The sequence below is a fragment of the Perissodus microlepis genome, chromosome 23 (genome assembly GCF_051167445.1).
Source record: "Perissodus microlepis isolate ML-2025 ecotype Zambia chromosome 23, ASM5116744v1, whole genome shotgun sequence".
Classification (NCBI taxonomy): Eukaryota; Metazoa; Chordata; class Actinopteri; order Cichliformes; family Cichlidae; genus Perissodus; species Perissodus microlepis.
In genome coordinates, this window is record NC_140482.1 from 8,351,293 (window position 1) to 8,367,551 (window position 16,259).

The window sequence follows — 16,259 nt, forward strand, 5'->3', positions numbered from 1 at the left end:
AAATAACAATGTTGAGTTTAAAAAATGCAAAGTTCAAAATCTGTTAATGAGTTTATGGAGGCTACGCCCTTCCATTATTCAGTCTGTGACAGATTCCAAGACCCAGCGCATTTGTTACTATTTATTTCAACCGTCTTATTTTTTAGTGTATACATGATAATATAATGAAAAACAGCTTACTCTGCATCCAAAATTCCATACTATGCATTATATACTCAATATCCATATACAATTTAACACAGCTTTGACTGAAGATCTGCAGTTAAAAAATGACATGTTACAATCAATGATACAGAGAGTTGTGCTGCCAGTAAGAGGTGTGTTTCCATGGTAACCCAACTTCATTTGAAATGAGCCGAGTGCTGATAAACAAAGTAGAATAAAAGTAGAATATGCCTGCAAATGTAAGTGGAAGCCATTTATTTGAAGGCAATTAGAATGAAACTACTGAAGCTGGATTTAAAAACATATTAATGGATTAGAACGATACCATACCTGGATCCTGTTTTCATGATCCTGTCCTTCCTATTAAAATTAAATTCATTAAAGACTTTTTTCTCTGACAGGGGTACACATCAGATTTTAAAACTACCAATCAACCAACTGTTGATATTAAGTTTAAAGACTCCAGTGCTCATAGTTTATCTGTGTTTTTTCAGTTGCAAAACAACTGCTGATCCTGCTGCGCTCTGCTGTCGTTCCTCCGGGTGGAAACTGTTAAAAGTTAAAAGCAACTCAAAGCTGTAGAAAACTGCAGACAGTCCTAAAAATTGAAGCAGTTTACATCATCTCTTTAAAGAGGATGAAAAAAAAAGTGCAGTATGATCAGAAACAGAGTTTTAGGGAAACTGGACACATGCCACTGAAAGAGATTTATCTGCATTTTCCAGAGGACATGCAAGTTTTAAAAAATAAATAAATAAAATCTTATGTTTAGGGAAAGCTTCCAGGAAAGGTGTGATAGAAGGGCCAAGATGCTGGATATCATCTCCTGCCTCTCCATCCATCTGCTGCGGATCAGACCCACAGAAGGCAGCCAGAAAGCTCAATGTTCCACGTAATGGAAGCATGAGTTTCCCAACCGCTGGACAAAGCACTTGCAGCGCTGATTTCCTCAGCTCGCTTCACGCTTGCCTGAGTCTGAACACATGTGGAACCCGAAGGCACGGGTTGGTGGTGGGGGTGGGGGGGCAAAACTGAACGGGAGGAGGAGAGGAGGGGAGATGCAAGAAAAGATCCAAAGTGTTTTGATTTGCGTCTACGCCGCGGTGTGTGGACGCATCAATCTGTCTCCTCTCTTTCTCACATTTCTTTCCCATCTCTCTAACTCACTGTCTCTCTCTCCCCCCCCCCACCACCACCAACACCACCCTCACTTTCTCTCCATCTCTCTCTCTTCAAGGTTACTCACTATTGTTGTCTCAGGCTGGAATCACTGCCCGCTTCTCTTCTTTTCTGTCGGACGACCATGTGAGGCTCTTGAACGTAAGTGCCTCTTTTGTTGCTTAATTCACTTTCTCCAGGACCAATCCTTTAGAGGCAATAGATTTAGGGTCTTTTTCTTTCTTTCTTTCTTTTTTTTTCTTCTTTTTTTTACCTCATAGCACATTCACAATAGGATGTCATACATCAGAGGGGTGGAGTGGGTCAGAATGGGGTGGGGGGCGGAGGTGGGGTGGTGGTGTTGGGGGCTTGATTGCTCCATGTGGTCTAAGCGTGGCAGTTGAATGCACGTGCATGCTGCTGTTATTGTTTTAAAGTGCCATTTTTGAGTTTTTTTAACAAAGATTTGCCCTTTGGTTCCACTTTGGTTCGTGCCTGTTTGAGTAGCTTTGTATTGCCTGTGAACTTAACATGCTTTAGTGTAGCACTGATTTACTGCGAGTATTGCATATTTAGACAAGAATGAAAGGCAAGTATGAGAACACAAAAAAACCAAACTTAATAAAAATGTACCTGTTACAGAATTATTTAAATAAAAGATAACCGCTAATTAGGGATTTAAGTGGATTATTAACTTGTGTAATCATATACAATAAAAAAAAAGTTGATAAAGACCATATTTTACTATTAGCTTATTAGCTGCACCCTGCATTTACCCAAAGAGGCCTTTGTTTATGTCATAATATCAGCCAATTTAGTCCCTTTTCTCCATGTATAAGAGCCAGTGGACAAATTGCTTGTTTGGACTCAATTATAATGGAAAACAATGTTCCACATTTGAACTGGATAGCCTGTATGTATTATAATGCTAAATCTCCTGCTAGTCATTGTAATAGGCTTAGTTTGTAAGCTTTGTTAGCCTCTCTTGGACTCTGGGTATTACAAGTTAAAGATGCAGCTTCTGCTTTTGTTTAAAAAAAAAAAAGCCCACCAGAGTACATATAGCACCGAATGAATGAAAGTCTTTGCTTTTCAAGGAATTATTTAGATAGACACGTCAAGCCAATGGGTCTTCTAGGTGCTAAATGTTGCTAATGCTAAATAATGTAAGCCATGATTGCAATGCAAAAGCAGTTATGTGTTCTATTGTGCTTGAAGAGTTAGTTCCTTGGAATGAGTCACTGCGAACCTTTCTTCAAGCAGATTCTTCTGTAATGCGTTCCCCACCCCGATCTGCAAACACGTAGTCACCCTTCTGCAAAGATTAAAAAGTACAGTTCAACTTGAAACTGATAAGTAGTTCAGCTTCCCTCAGGTCTGCATAAATTTGTGTAGACTTCAGCATTAAACAGCCTCTGATGTGTCACCGCAATGCAATGTGTCTCTAGGAAGGTGCAGCAGAAAATTGATAATGAATAATACAAACAGTGCCCATACACAGCTATGAATTATAGACAGCTTTGCTAAGCTGAATGCTAAACACAGAAATCTGTAGTGAATGTGTGTTTACCTATGCTAATCTTTTGGTTGTATTTGTTATTGCCTGGTTTAGGCATCGGAGCTGAGTTGTTGGCACTGGGGCTATGACTGCCTTTTTTTAAAGACCGGCATACAAACACACAGAGATGTTAATAATGATGTAAAATGTATTCAGTTAGTAGGATTTCTCTGTGGGCGATTGAGCAAAGTGTATCTACAGTTTACTACATTGCGAGATAAATGGAATCTGTTTTAACTGTGGTCCAAAAACGACGTTAGCAATTCAGTTATATTCTCAAGAATTGTGTCTTTTGGGTGTTTTACATAATCTAAACATCTTCTGAGCTATAGTAGTAAACTGAAAGGCTGAAACCTTTCTTATAGACATTCTTTGACAATCACAAACATTAGAATTGCTGAGATGATTCCCCACAAGAGCAGCTATACTCTCTGTTCTTGAAGAATTGCATATTTTATTCAGTCAGAAGGCTCCAATGCTGCTCATCTTCTGTAGATGAGATTTTTGTGAGTTCTGCTAGTGTATTGACCTTTTACTTCAAGAAGGATGAAATGTGTCATTGTTCATTTCTAACTGAGCCAACAGCGTGCTGTGGCCATTACTGCTTTGGTTGTGGAAGTAGTTGTATTTCATAACATTCCTACTATCTCCCTCCCCCATTATAGATGCCATGCACTCAATTCCCTTATCAGTGCTGACATGTGGAGAGGGAGGTGCTGGTGAATGCAGCAGGATGTGACAGTTGCATACCTGGAGCTAGTAGCGCTGAAGTAAAATGAGGTGAAACCGTATAAGGAGTTAGGTTTGGATACGTGACACAAACCTGGAGCAAACGTGTGACTTTCCTGGCTTGTCACAGTGAAGTGTACAAGTATTGGGAGAAAACCCAAGATGGCAAGTGAGCGAATTAAAAAGTAGAGGCATTTGCGTTTTTGCCATAGGTAAAATGAAACCAAAGATGAAAAAGTGCACCCATTTCGATTAAGGCTGGAAGTTTAAATTAGTATTGATTGGTGTCTTTGTGTTTTGACTGACAAGTAAATGCCAAAGCTTGTGAATTTAGCTAGTAGCTAATGTTGCACCTCCCCTAATTTGAATCACTGAACTAAACCATGCTTTTGGTATTAATGCCTTTTAGAACATTGTTAATGAAATTATGCAGTAAGGGATATGACTTTCTGTAAAACACAGCAGTTTTGGTATGTGGTGAATGAACCCCTACAATTCTGTTTCTCTAAGACTTTAGTCACACAGACTTAGAGGCCAGATAGCGAGCATCTAGCAAGAACCAGTGAGAGAATAATGAGAGAATAAAGTGTATTCTTTGACTGGTTGCGAGTGGTTGCTACAGATTCTGGCAGCTGCTGTGAAACTGATCGCTAAAGGCCTGTTCAAACAGTGCTAGAGGCCTATCAGATACCCATTGGTAAATGCTGGGTAATAGGGAAGAGTGTGTTCTGAGATTGCTGGCAGTCGCTAGCATGGAATTGATGTCAAAGAGTTATGCAATGCTACACCAAAAGCCTCCATGCAATTGCACTGGTTAAAAATATTGAAATAATTTGGTTGTAGTTTATGTTGCACTCTTTCAAGTTTTGCAAGTGCTTGGAGTGTAAAGTAGTGAGTATTTGCAGATATACAAACTGTGGGCAAGAACAGTAAACTGCTAGCAGCCAATCTCTCTTTGCAACGAATTTCAGTCAGCATCAGCCAGCAACCACTCACAGCCTGTCAGGGAATATACATTTGTGTCCCATGATTTGTCCAGTGCTTGCAATCAAAACTTTATAGCGTTACCTGATAACTTTCCTGGTTGCTAACCTTTCTACACGTTTCATTTTGGGCTGCAAAACACAGACACAAAAAATCAAAGCAAAAGAACACAAAACAATATGAGACCAGTCATAATGCTAAAGTTGAGGTTTAAAAGCTTGAATCTATGAACGAATGGGTGATATTTATCTCTTGTATATATGTTTTCTGGAGGTTGTAACAGTCTGCTAATGCTAGCTACTCATTATTGCTATATTCCGCTACAGTTTCTGGTTTTTCTGTCAGAAACAGATTTTTTTTTACTATGAAAATATAAAATAAACAATTGAATATTACTTTAATGTGGCATGAAACTCTCTAAAATATTTCTCCTTTTGAAGTTTAATTTTGACACACTCTTTGCCATATTTGGAACCCAGCAGGGTCTCATGCTAGAAGGCCTTGGCATCAGCGACTGCCAGTGTGTCCAATCTTTTCATGCCCAGCCAAACCCCCCACATTCCAGCTATAAAATCCCATCCATCTTGGCATTCATGTTTCAGCTCCCCAACAGCAGAATACTGGCTCATAGCCACCTCCTTGTCTTATACTAAAGCTCAAGAAGATCAGTTTGAATAAAGAGAGAAGACAGAGGCTTGAGTTTGAGGAGAATTAGGAGGGAGGTTAAATGTAGAAGCATTTTATTTGTAGTGGCCCCCTTTATTCACCCTGAGGATACGGGACAGGATGAAAGGATTGGTTTGTTCTACGGGTGACCAAACATGGCACTTGAATGTTTATCTGCATAACGACAAAGCTAAGGCGAGCCAAAGACACTTAGTAATGAGATGGACTGCGAATTACAGTCAAGTGTCCTGTTCTGTTCCGTCACCGTTTAACAGCTTTTGCTTGCCTGCAGCTTTGGCTGTGTTTGCTATTGTCATGTAATGGCTGGCTCAAATACACAATGTATTGAGAGAGGATGAATCATAAAGTTTTACTATTGTTAAATAAGCTAGGAACCTTCTATAGATAGCATTATCTCTTTGAGAACATCCACAGAAAGCGACTTTAAACAATTGTTAACCTGGAAACCAGGGTTCGTATCCTTTTTGGGAACTTTATGTTTCACACTGTGATTTGCATTGATTTTATGTACCATTTAGTTTCAGTTTAACTTGTTGGTTGGGTTTAGATTTACTGCTTGGTTACATTTACTGAAAAAAGTTTTGGGGTTGAAATGTGACCCAAGAGATCCTCACAAAGCATTTGTTGGATCCATCTGCAAAATAGGTAATGCTTAAAAACTGAGGGGTATTAGCTGTAGTCAACCACTGTCTTCTCTGTTTCACTTCATCCCATTCATGTCACTGTACCAGACCTGACCACTGTGGTTCTGCTGTTGTTGCCTCTCAGAGTATTTTTAATGTAATTATCAAATAATACGGCTTGCTGTGGTCAAGCCAACCTGCTGAAGTTCATTCCGAGTACCAGAATCGGTAAAAAGGGTGATCTGAATGACTTTGAACTCTTTTGGTTCATGCTGCCAAACACACTGGTCGGAGTATTTCTAAAACTACCGGGATTTTCCAGCACAGCTACTTCTAGGGTTTACAGATAACAGACCAAAAAAGACAGACACATTCAGTAAAAATGACTTGTTCATGGCAGAGTTCAGAGGAGAATGGTCAGACTAGTTTGAGGTAATGCGTGGAAGGTAACAGTAACTCAAATAACTATTTTGTGCAACCAAGGTATGCAGAAGAGCACCTCAGGTGCTACAGTAGCAGAAGACCACACCAGGAGCCACTTCTAGCTAAGAAAATGAATTCTTAATCATGTATTTGTATATTTACTTGTGTTCTTGGCCAGTCTCTCAGGCGTAAGCTTTATTGCATAGTTCTGTGCATCACTTTGTGCTTTTTCTGCTAATAAAAACATAACAAACAGGCACCAGGTGAGAATTCAACACATCTACTGTAATATAATGCAGTCAGGCTCTCAGGTATTCTGTATTGCTTTCACATAATTACAATAGTCTTAGCTTTCCTCAAGTAACACTGTCCCTGCACCCATTCTGATATGATTTCTTGTCCATTTTGTTCATAGTACTTGCCTGCGTCCAGACAAGACAGCCACAGTGGACAGCCTGACAAAGAAAAACTCTTTCTAGAAGCAATTCTGGCTTCTTGCCAGTGATTCTGAAACATCACTGCGCATTCATCTCACAATTATGCTGAAGTATTATCAAAATAAACTATAATTTCAATGTTCACCAGGACATGAAAAGTGCACGTATGGAACCAGCAGTCCAAAAACCTCTGTGGTAGCCTTTTCCCCCTTCATTTTAAATAAAATGAGAATAAAATAAAATAAAAGAGACCATGTAAATACCAACAGAAGGTAATTTGGAGTGACTCCAGCAGTACCTGACACTGTTTGTCTTGTCTAGTTTACCAAGTCTTTGTGCCTGTGCAGTTTAGTATGCCATTGATTAGCACTGCAACACTGTGCGCATACTGCTGCCAGCATTAATTGGCTCTTTGATCAGCTGAAGCTCGGAGTCAGTGTCTGGACTACAAGTAGAAGGGGGTCGATGTGTCCTCATGGAGAATTCATAAACTTGCAGAGGGGTGCAGAAGTAGCCATTCTCCAAGCCTAAAAAGAGCAGCTGAACATAAAAAAAATATGGTCAGAAACAGGCAGTATTATCACTGTATCCTGATATCACATTGTGGATTATGGTTAAAAGGTCTCCCAACTTTTAGGAGAGCCAGTATTCAACTGTAGAGTTCTGATTTGTAAGTAAAACAGTGAGAGAGCCAGTGTATATATTTCTCAGTGAAAACAAATATTTAAATATTTATTTAAATTATTCATTACTCATGACTATAAATTCATTACTATGAATGAAGAATAACCCGTGGGTGGATGGAGATGACTGTCACAGTGCAATCTGAACATTGTGGTGTACCCGCCAATTCATTGTCAATACGACAACCAATAATGTAAGAATAACAAAGGATTACACTGTCCAAACACAAAACCCATTCCAGAGACTTGCGACTCAGATTTCATTTTGTTTGGTCTGCATTAGGGGAAAACCAGAATAGGAATGTGACTAGTCAACAGTATCACAGTCATGTAGGAGCCAAGCTATGTTGGAAAAATGCAGCAGAATGAAAGAAAAAGTTTGCTCTAGTTCAACATCCCTTCCCTGCACTGGAAAGGTCTCTCAAATTGTATTGGATTGGCTAATACACTGTACAATACATTAATGCATTTGTGCATCTTTACACCCTTGAAAACAAACACATTTTAACACTGTTTAAACCACCAATGCCCGCAAATGATCAGGATGGTCCTTTTTATGTGGGGGTGTCTTTCTCTGCTGGATGCTGATGTGGGACCAGTATGTGACACCAGTGTTCTTTGCTCCAAAAAAGAGCTGTATCAAGTAGTACTCCCTACGCAGCCTAATTTCGTCTTTACAGGTTCATCTGTGTCACACAGTGCTGAGAATTTCTTGGATATTAATTCACCTTATTATGATTTGCATTCATTAGCATGGCATACATGAATGCAAAAAGAATTATGGTGCATGTTTTCCTGAAATAAATTCAGTGAGGGTTATAAGTAATATTTAGAACTGTATTTTAGTGGATCCCATCGATATGTAGGGTCTTCACCTTACAATATAAAGCATCTTGAGGGGACCGTTGTTGTGATTTGGTGCCTTGCAAGTGATTAAAGAAGATGCCTAGATATCAGCTTAATATTGGTATCTGCTGATATCGACCCTTTTAACTGATATTGTGATTTTGACCTGTTAGCAAATAATGTTAAAATAAAGAAAATACTTTTTTTTTTTTTTTTTTTTAAGAAAATGACCTCCCTGATTCAAATATCCCCAAAAAAAGACAAGACAATAAACAGAACAAAATAACACTTTCTATATCCCCAGAAATTGCCACTGATCTTGTGGAAATACTAGCCCGTATTTAAGCTCGTAATAGACCTTTGAGTGTTGCCTGACAGTAAGAAGGTCTTGGCTGCAACCTTTTCTCTGGGTCCTCCACCTTCCTTCCACAGTCCAGAGACATGCAGTTAGTGATTAATCGAAATTGCGAAAGGTGTGATTTTTGAATGTGAAGGCTTGTTCTGTGTGTTAGCCTGGTGACTGCTTATCCAATATACCTGTCCAAGGTGTAATTGAATATGTTAATGGTTTCCTTTTTCCTGTCCAAATTGTACCCAGCTCTTCACATAATCTCAGCTGGGATAAGCTACAGACCCCAAACCTAGTTGGACAACAATTAAAGAAAGCAGATTGATATGTAAAGTTCTCACTTTTAAAGAAATCTGTGTGACAATTAGGTGTTTTCTACCAACAATCAAGAGCCACAAACAAAAAAGTTGGCACCACCATGGGATGAAAAATTTGATGAGCCCACTTACATCAGTGGCTACTGGGAGGGGCTACCAGTGATCGCAAGACACAAACCACAACTTTTGTCAACAATCCTACATAATGACAATAATAATAATAATAACAATCCTGTCACCAAGTGCTTGCTCACGGGGGATCGTCTGACTGTCGTAGTTTTCTGTATTATTGTAGAGTCCTTACCTTGCAATATGAACCACCTTGAGATGACTTTTGTTGTGATTTGGTGCTACATAAATAAAACTGAATTGAATTTTTGTGAGGTACTCAATCTATAAGTCGATTTGTATTAATGGGAGGTGATGCTTCTTCCAAGCAAGAGTCAAACACTTGAAGAAAACACTTTCTTTTAGCATCACCGCTGAGAATGGATTTCTTTTGTGCAAACAGATAACATGAACTGAGATATACAAAACTGTGCATTCCAAGGGATGCAGTGCTGCTATTGGCTTATAGATTGGCATGTTTGGGTGGGGTTTTTTTGGAGAGTGGTAACAAAACACACACACACACATAAGTAGTCCCACAGTGTCTCTCTGTAAGCTTTGGAAAAGTGCTGCGGGTGGTTTATTGATTAAAACTCTGAGGTCAGTGTGTATGTGCTGGTGTGAGTTCGTGAGATTGGCCCCGCGTGTCTGTGGCTGGCACTATTTATCTCTGCTGATGTTAGAAGAATAGAGACAAGGTGTTGGCCCAGCCTGAGGGGACAGCTCCAGCACGATAGAGAAACAAGACACGTAGAGAGGGCAGGCAACCATGTTGGAAGCAAATGTCATTCGCTTTAAGAAGCATCGTCCCCTGGGATGCACCTGCATGCGCAAACAAAAACCTCCCGTTTATCTCCCTGTCTGAATAATGCATTCGAAGTGACTTAAATAGGTGGGTCTGTCTCTGTCCAGCTTCCCCATAAACAGCTGAAAAGCAAAGGGTCCGAAGTCACGTTCTTATTTTATGTGGACAGGTTTTTGGTTCATTGATTTACTTCTACAATCTAAAAAAATCCAAATATTCCTTATGTGTCTAAGCGAATCCCTCAAACACAGAACTGGAATAGGCTATAGTCTCTGATAATTCTGCAATTCCTTATCCATTAGGCAGATGATCAACTGTGATGCCCCCTTAAAGCAGCAGTAGAAGATCATATATTACTCATTTGCAAGAAAATATGTTTGGTTACTTTCATTTTGGCAGCAGAAGGTGGGGCATAATGTGCACATATGTGTCTGCATTTCCATGAGTAATAGAGTAAATAAGTACCTGCAGCAGTTTACAATGCCTTGCTATTGCACCAATCATCATTCATCAAAAGACCGAGAGATGAAATGGCAACACAAATAAAGTAAAATCCATCTCTCTTTATTGGAGCTCCATATTGTTATTGTTGCACTCTGCTGGAGCAACTTTGGAGAATTAACTGTTCAAAATCTCTCTTATTTATCTGATTCTGGGCCTCGCTGTCAACCATTGGACATGTGAAACAAGCAAACATTAGCTCCTCTCGCTTTAGGGTAACTTTCTGATTGGTTGAGCCTCAAAAAGAACGTTTGGAGAGCAAGTGGTGTCTTTGCACCAGACAGGGAGTATTTCGAGCAGCCTGAAGGCTGAACTTTAGGCTTTAGGCTCACAAGCATCACCTCATTATTTGAACCCCCCACCATCATTTCAGTTCCACTTTAATACCAATTCAAAATTTATTCACAAGCAAACACGATTAACAAATGTTGTATACTTCTCTTTAAATTTTAAAAGGCAGAACAAACTTGTGTGTTTACATTTTGATCACATATCGTGCCTTGAAGCTGTAAACATTGTCAAAAGTATATTTAGGATTTATTAAAGCCCAGACGACTTAATTAATAATTCAGCCCATTAATGATCCAACTGAGAGCATCATTTATTCCATTCATAATTAATCACTGTCTCATACTGCCATGCTGCCATCACATTGTTTAAGTCCCCCCCCCCCCCCGCCTTCATACAAAATGCATGCTCTTTGATTAATGTTCCAGCTTTCGATTCCTCTCACTGACTCTATTTCATAGTCATCTGCATCCCCAGCTAGTATCTCGGATTCTTTTTATTGCCATAGAAGATGTGTACTTTTTTATGCGGTATGAGCGAAGCGAGTTGTTCCCGATGTGTGTGCGCACGCAAATGTGTGCTCTTCCTGTCACAGGCGATGGCAGTCCCATAAATCAGAGTATTTTCTCACTGTTGGGTGGACTATAGTACATTAACTATTGCATTACATTAACTACCACACACACATGCACACACACACATGTAATCACAGAGCAGCATTGCACTGCAGGGTACAAGAGCAGAGGGAGGTCGGAGAGCCTGACTTTCACTTATAACTTATTCATGCTTCACGCAGTCATTCGGCACACCTGTGAAAAAGTCCATTTTTTTCACAGTGGGAATGCTCAGCTTAAGAAGCCTTTGACTTTAAAATGACAACTTGCTCCTCAATCATCTCCACATAGAATTTCCTATGACCTCTGTTAGGTCTTCAAATTATGGGAGCTGCAATTTTTTATTTATTTTTTTATTTATTTTTAACCCAAAGTAAGGTGTGCACTTCTGTGCTCACAGTCGGTATCAGTGTTCCAGCTGGTGTGATGTCATAGTTGGCTGATTGAATCATTGGCCAGTCTGGAGAGAGTCATCTTGCATGATATGCAGTTACACTTTCAATCTGTCCATCATGTTTTTATTTTTTATTTTTGCAGTTTTCTTTATCTTTACTCCAAGTAGTTTTTATTCCAGTTGAGGTTTCTTAATTAATGCATCTATGAACTTTGTCTGGGTAGTTTTTGTAAAGTTGCAAATGTTTTTATAAAACTTGACAGATGCAGTTTGCAGCATTTAATGACCATTTACAACATACTTTATAATTTCCATCCAAGTAATACAATACTTGTTTTAAAGAATTTATAAGTAGACAATAATACAGACAGTGGTTCCATCTGAAATCACCAGTCAGTCACATGATCACATCTCATGGAAGTAGTAACCAATCAAAACCATCTGTTAGATTGATAATGTCAAACTCATTTTACATCAGGGGCCACATGCAACCCATCGTAAGTGGGCCGAACCACTGAAACCACCCTTTCACTGTGAAGATATTTAACTACACTTTTAAATTCCTGAGATATCTTATTATAAGAAAAAAGAAGTGCAGCTTTAACAGCATTTCTGAGTTTTTCCACATATTCAAGAAATGCTGCTGTAGAAAATGAAATAAATCTGTTAGCATGAATAAATAAATGTGTAAAATTACAGAAAAAAAGTTCTGGTAGCGCCCCGGTAATTACTAAACTGAACGTTTTTGTTAATTGTTTTTTTTATTTATTTATTTATTTTTACTGTGGACCCAGTGGGAAAATTCACAATGCAGGAACTCCAGCAACACTTAAGGGAAGATGAACAACTAATAATTGACCAACGCGTTTCGGCTTCTTTCTTTGACAGATTTCTGTGAAAAGTAGAGCTCCATAATCTTGTGATGGATATTCCTTTTGCAAGATGGAAAAAAGCTATCCTAATAGTTCACAGGTTGTATAATCCAATATATTTAATATTTAGTAAATGTACCTAAAGTAAATATACTCATGAAATGACTCTTTTTCGAATCATATGCATTTTATTCCTGCAGCTGTTGATAGTTTTATTTAATTACATTGCTCAGTGCTTGATCTACAGGGTGGGCCATTTATATGGATACACCGTAATAACATGGGAATGGTTGGTGATATTAAATTCCTGTTTGTGGCACATTTGTAGATGTGAGGGGGCAAACTCCTCAAGATGGGTGGTGACCATGGTGGCCATTTAGAAGTCGGCCATCTTGGATACAACTTTTGTTTTTTCAATAGGAAGAGGGCCATGTGACACATCAAACTTATTGGTAATGTCACAAGAAAAACAATGGTGTGCTTGGTTTCAATGTAACTTTATTCTTTCATGAGTTATTTACAAGTTTCTGACCACTTATAAAATGTGTTCAGTGTGCTGCCCATTGTGTTGGATTGTCAATGCAACCCTCTTCTCCCACTCTTCACACCCTGATAGCAACACCGCAGGAGAAATGCCAGCACAGGCATCCAGTATCCGTAGTTTCAGGTGCTGCACATCTTCTAGACGGCAATGGTGGTAAAGCTTAGCCTTGGTTTATTATTTAGTTCTTAGTACTACATCCAGATGTGGTAATTTCTGGCCCCATCTGGATGCCACTGAGATAAATGTGGAGTCCAAAACCGGTAGGTGGCCTGTCTATCTTTTATATACAGTCTATGCTTAAAAGGCAATTAGGGCTTTTTCATCAGTTATGTTTAGGGATGGGTACCAGTATCCGGTGCCATGATGGCACTGGTTCTGACATAAACGGTAGTAACCAGACCGAAAAGCAGCGCACATTTCGGTGCTTTATTTCGGTGCTTTTTTTTCCTGAGATGTCATACACTTTGGATTCCAGCCAATCATTTTACCTTTCCAAGGATAGTAGGCGGGCCCAGGAACGTACGTTCTTTTAGAGCAGAGCCACAGATTAAAAATGTCCAAGGCGAAGCGGTCAAAGTCTTGCTGTACTTCACAGCAAAAGATGCAAACTCAGCAGCCTGCAACAAGTGCTTTAAGGTGATACTGTGATACTGTGCAAAGAAGGTAACTCCTCGAATCTGATGAAACACCTGGCGACGCATAGCGTTTTTGTAAAAGCTGAGAAATGCACCGTATTTGATAGCTTGCTGCGAGACCTCACACCGAGCACATCTACTGCGGGTGTGGTGCCTGTTATCGGACCCGGAGTTAGCAACATCCCCCAAGACCCCGAAGAGGAGAGTCCTGGCCCCTAGCCCTGCCAGTGTAGCAGAAATGATGACGGATGATGATGGCAACAGCAGCCGTTCTTCTCTGCGTGAGTAGCTTAATGTTGTTCGTGTGTAATTTACGTTGAGTAGGCTAACCACGTTATTACATTAATGCACGTAAGGTGAACTAGCAAACACCGTTGTAGTTACATGTTGCTGTCTTCTTGTTTGATGGCAGATGCTCCCTTCACCCTGGACAAAAAGGCTAAAATGACCAAAGAAAAAGTGGAAAACAGCTAAACATGAGAGGTTTTTAGACAAAGTTTGTGTTTTTTCCATTATTTAAGCACTGCTTCCAGCCAAGAGTGATGCCATATATGCCCTATAGCTGCAGAAAAGGCTAACATTGTTATCTTTTTACAAAAAAACCAGCTGAACATGAGAGGTTTTTGGACAAAGTTTGTGTTCTCCATTCTTTAAGCACCGGTTCGAGCACTGTTTAAGCACCGGCACCGTTTCAAAAGTACCGGTTTGGTACTGGTATCGGATAAAACCTAAACGATACCCATCCCTAGTTATGTTGGACCCTGAGTGTTGATCTGAATTGCCAGGGGCTTTTATTGAACAACAGTATTTGACTGTTGAAATCTTTTTCATAAATATCACATTTGCTAATCACCAACAAATACAAAATATAGCATATATTAAAATGTACCAGGGTTATAAACACGTAATTGCTACTGTCTCATGTCATCTATGGTAGCATAAAAAATGTATAAAATGTTATCAACACTAGTAATTTACCAGCTGTACTCTCAGTGCTTATGAGCCACTGACATTTGCTGTACTTTATCATCCAAGTTTGTAAAGACCGTCATTTACTGTAGAATGTGCGGTTCATGAGTTATACAATGAGGCAAGGACGAATGGTGAGCTGAATGGGTGCGACATGCAAGTAGAGCATTATCGACGGATATGTTAATGTACTAATTAGAGGGTTACACAGGGGCATAATTAGGATTTTAGTTTGAAAAGCTCCGTGGTATTCAGCTGTACTTGACAGGACAATAAAGGGAAAACACGCTGACCTTCCTCTCGGCCACAAACGGCAAATATCTTAAACTGGATTTCGTTTGTAGCCTGGGCTGAAAGGAAGGAGGAGTGAAGAGAATTTTTATGCCTCATCACACCCTCATCACACCCTCATTCAAGATGGCAGACACACTCTGCGGTACTCTTGCCCCCGTGCGAGAATTTTAATAGATAATGCAGCGATGCCTGAACAGAGAAACAAACTTGGTTGTGCGTGACAGCGACCGCCCGAGAGCCAGCTAATGCTCACCAAGTGGTGCAGAATATCCAGTGACCTATTATGTGCAGCTGATGCTTTTTCCTCTTTAAACCTTCCCAAGTTGCATCTTGATCTAATAAAACTGGATTGGTATTAGTAATAGGAATATAAAAAAGAAAGGCAGAATGATCTGATCTTTTTTGCTCTTTGCTACTTAAAAAAAGCAGGATGTTACTGACCCTTAAGCTGAATGAATCAGTAACAAATGGCTTAGAGATAGCCCTGTTTTATGGAGGTCTTCCACACAGTTTTCAGTGTCTCGGTTTATGAGAGCCTGGTCAAAAAACTGTCCAACTTCATTACGTTTGACAGAGTTTTAACGCTGGATTGAGCCTTTAGGCAGGTCAGAGAAATACGCCTTAGCATCAGTGGTGCTGGGTATCATTTAAAATTTACTGATGTGAAAATGATGCTTCCATTATGAAGCTCCCTGACTTCTTTTTTTTTTATACAGGCCTTTATTCTGTGACTAGCATTATAAATTGAAATGACTTCCATTTGCTGATGATACGAGGTGCAGGCGAAAGCTCCGGTAAAGCCGAAGCTTTTTGACTTTGAGCTAAAATGATTTTGTCTTATATGCCAAGACAGATTTTCTTTTTTGCCCAGCCACAATGCATGCAGCACAGCCAGCTGTAACAAATAATGAAGTTGTGGTAGTCTGCTGGTAATAAGCAGCTCTTATTTATTCAAACTGTTGAACTGAAATGCTGAACAAAGATAAGACCGTTGGAGGCTATGAACCAAACCAGTGGTTTAGTTTTATGGCTAAACTCCTAAAACGCTGTCAATCTTTTGCTCAAAATAAACATTTTTGACCTTTATTATTATTATTATTATTATTATTGTTTTAAAGATACAGACATTTCTTGTCTTAGTCTTTTTTTGGTGAAATTATGTGATGTCATAGCGTGCCAGCTGGTACTGCAATGGGTTGAAGGCAAGGATCGGGGATGGGAGTCCTTCAGTGACAGTTTGAGGCCACACTGGGTCCGCTGACAGCTAATGATGATG

General features: G+C 39.5%; 1 protein-coding gene across 1 annotated transcript in view; it reads left to right on the forward strand.

Moving 5' to 3' along the window:
• Window positions 1-1,395: 1,395 nt before the first annotated feature.
• Window positions 1,396-16,259, forward strand: part of LOC146360919 (E3 ubiquitin-protein ligase Midline-1-like) — an 87,228-nt gene continuing 72,364 nt past the window's right edge. Inside the window, exon 1 of the mRNA XM_084920522.1 lies at window positions 1,396-1,485. The gene's annotated coding sequence lies outside the window, so the exon portion shown is untranslated. The remainder of the gene's footprint in view (window positions 1,486-16,259) is intronic.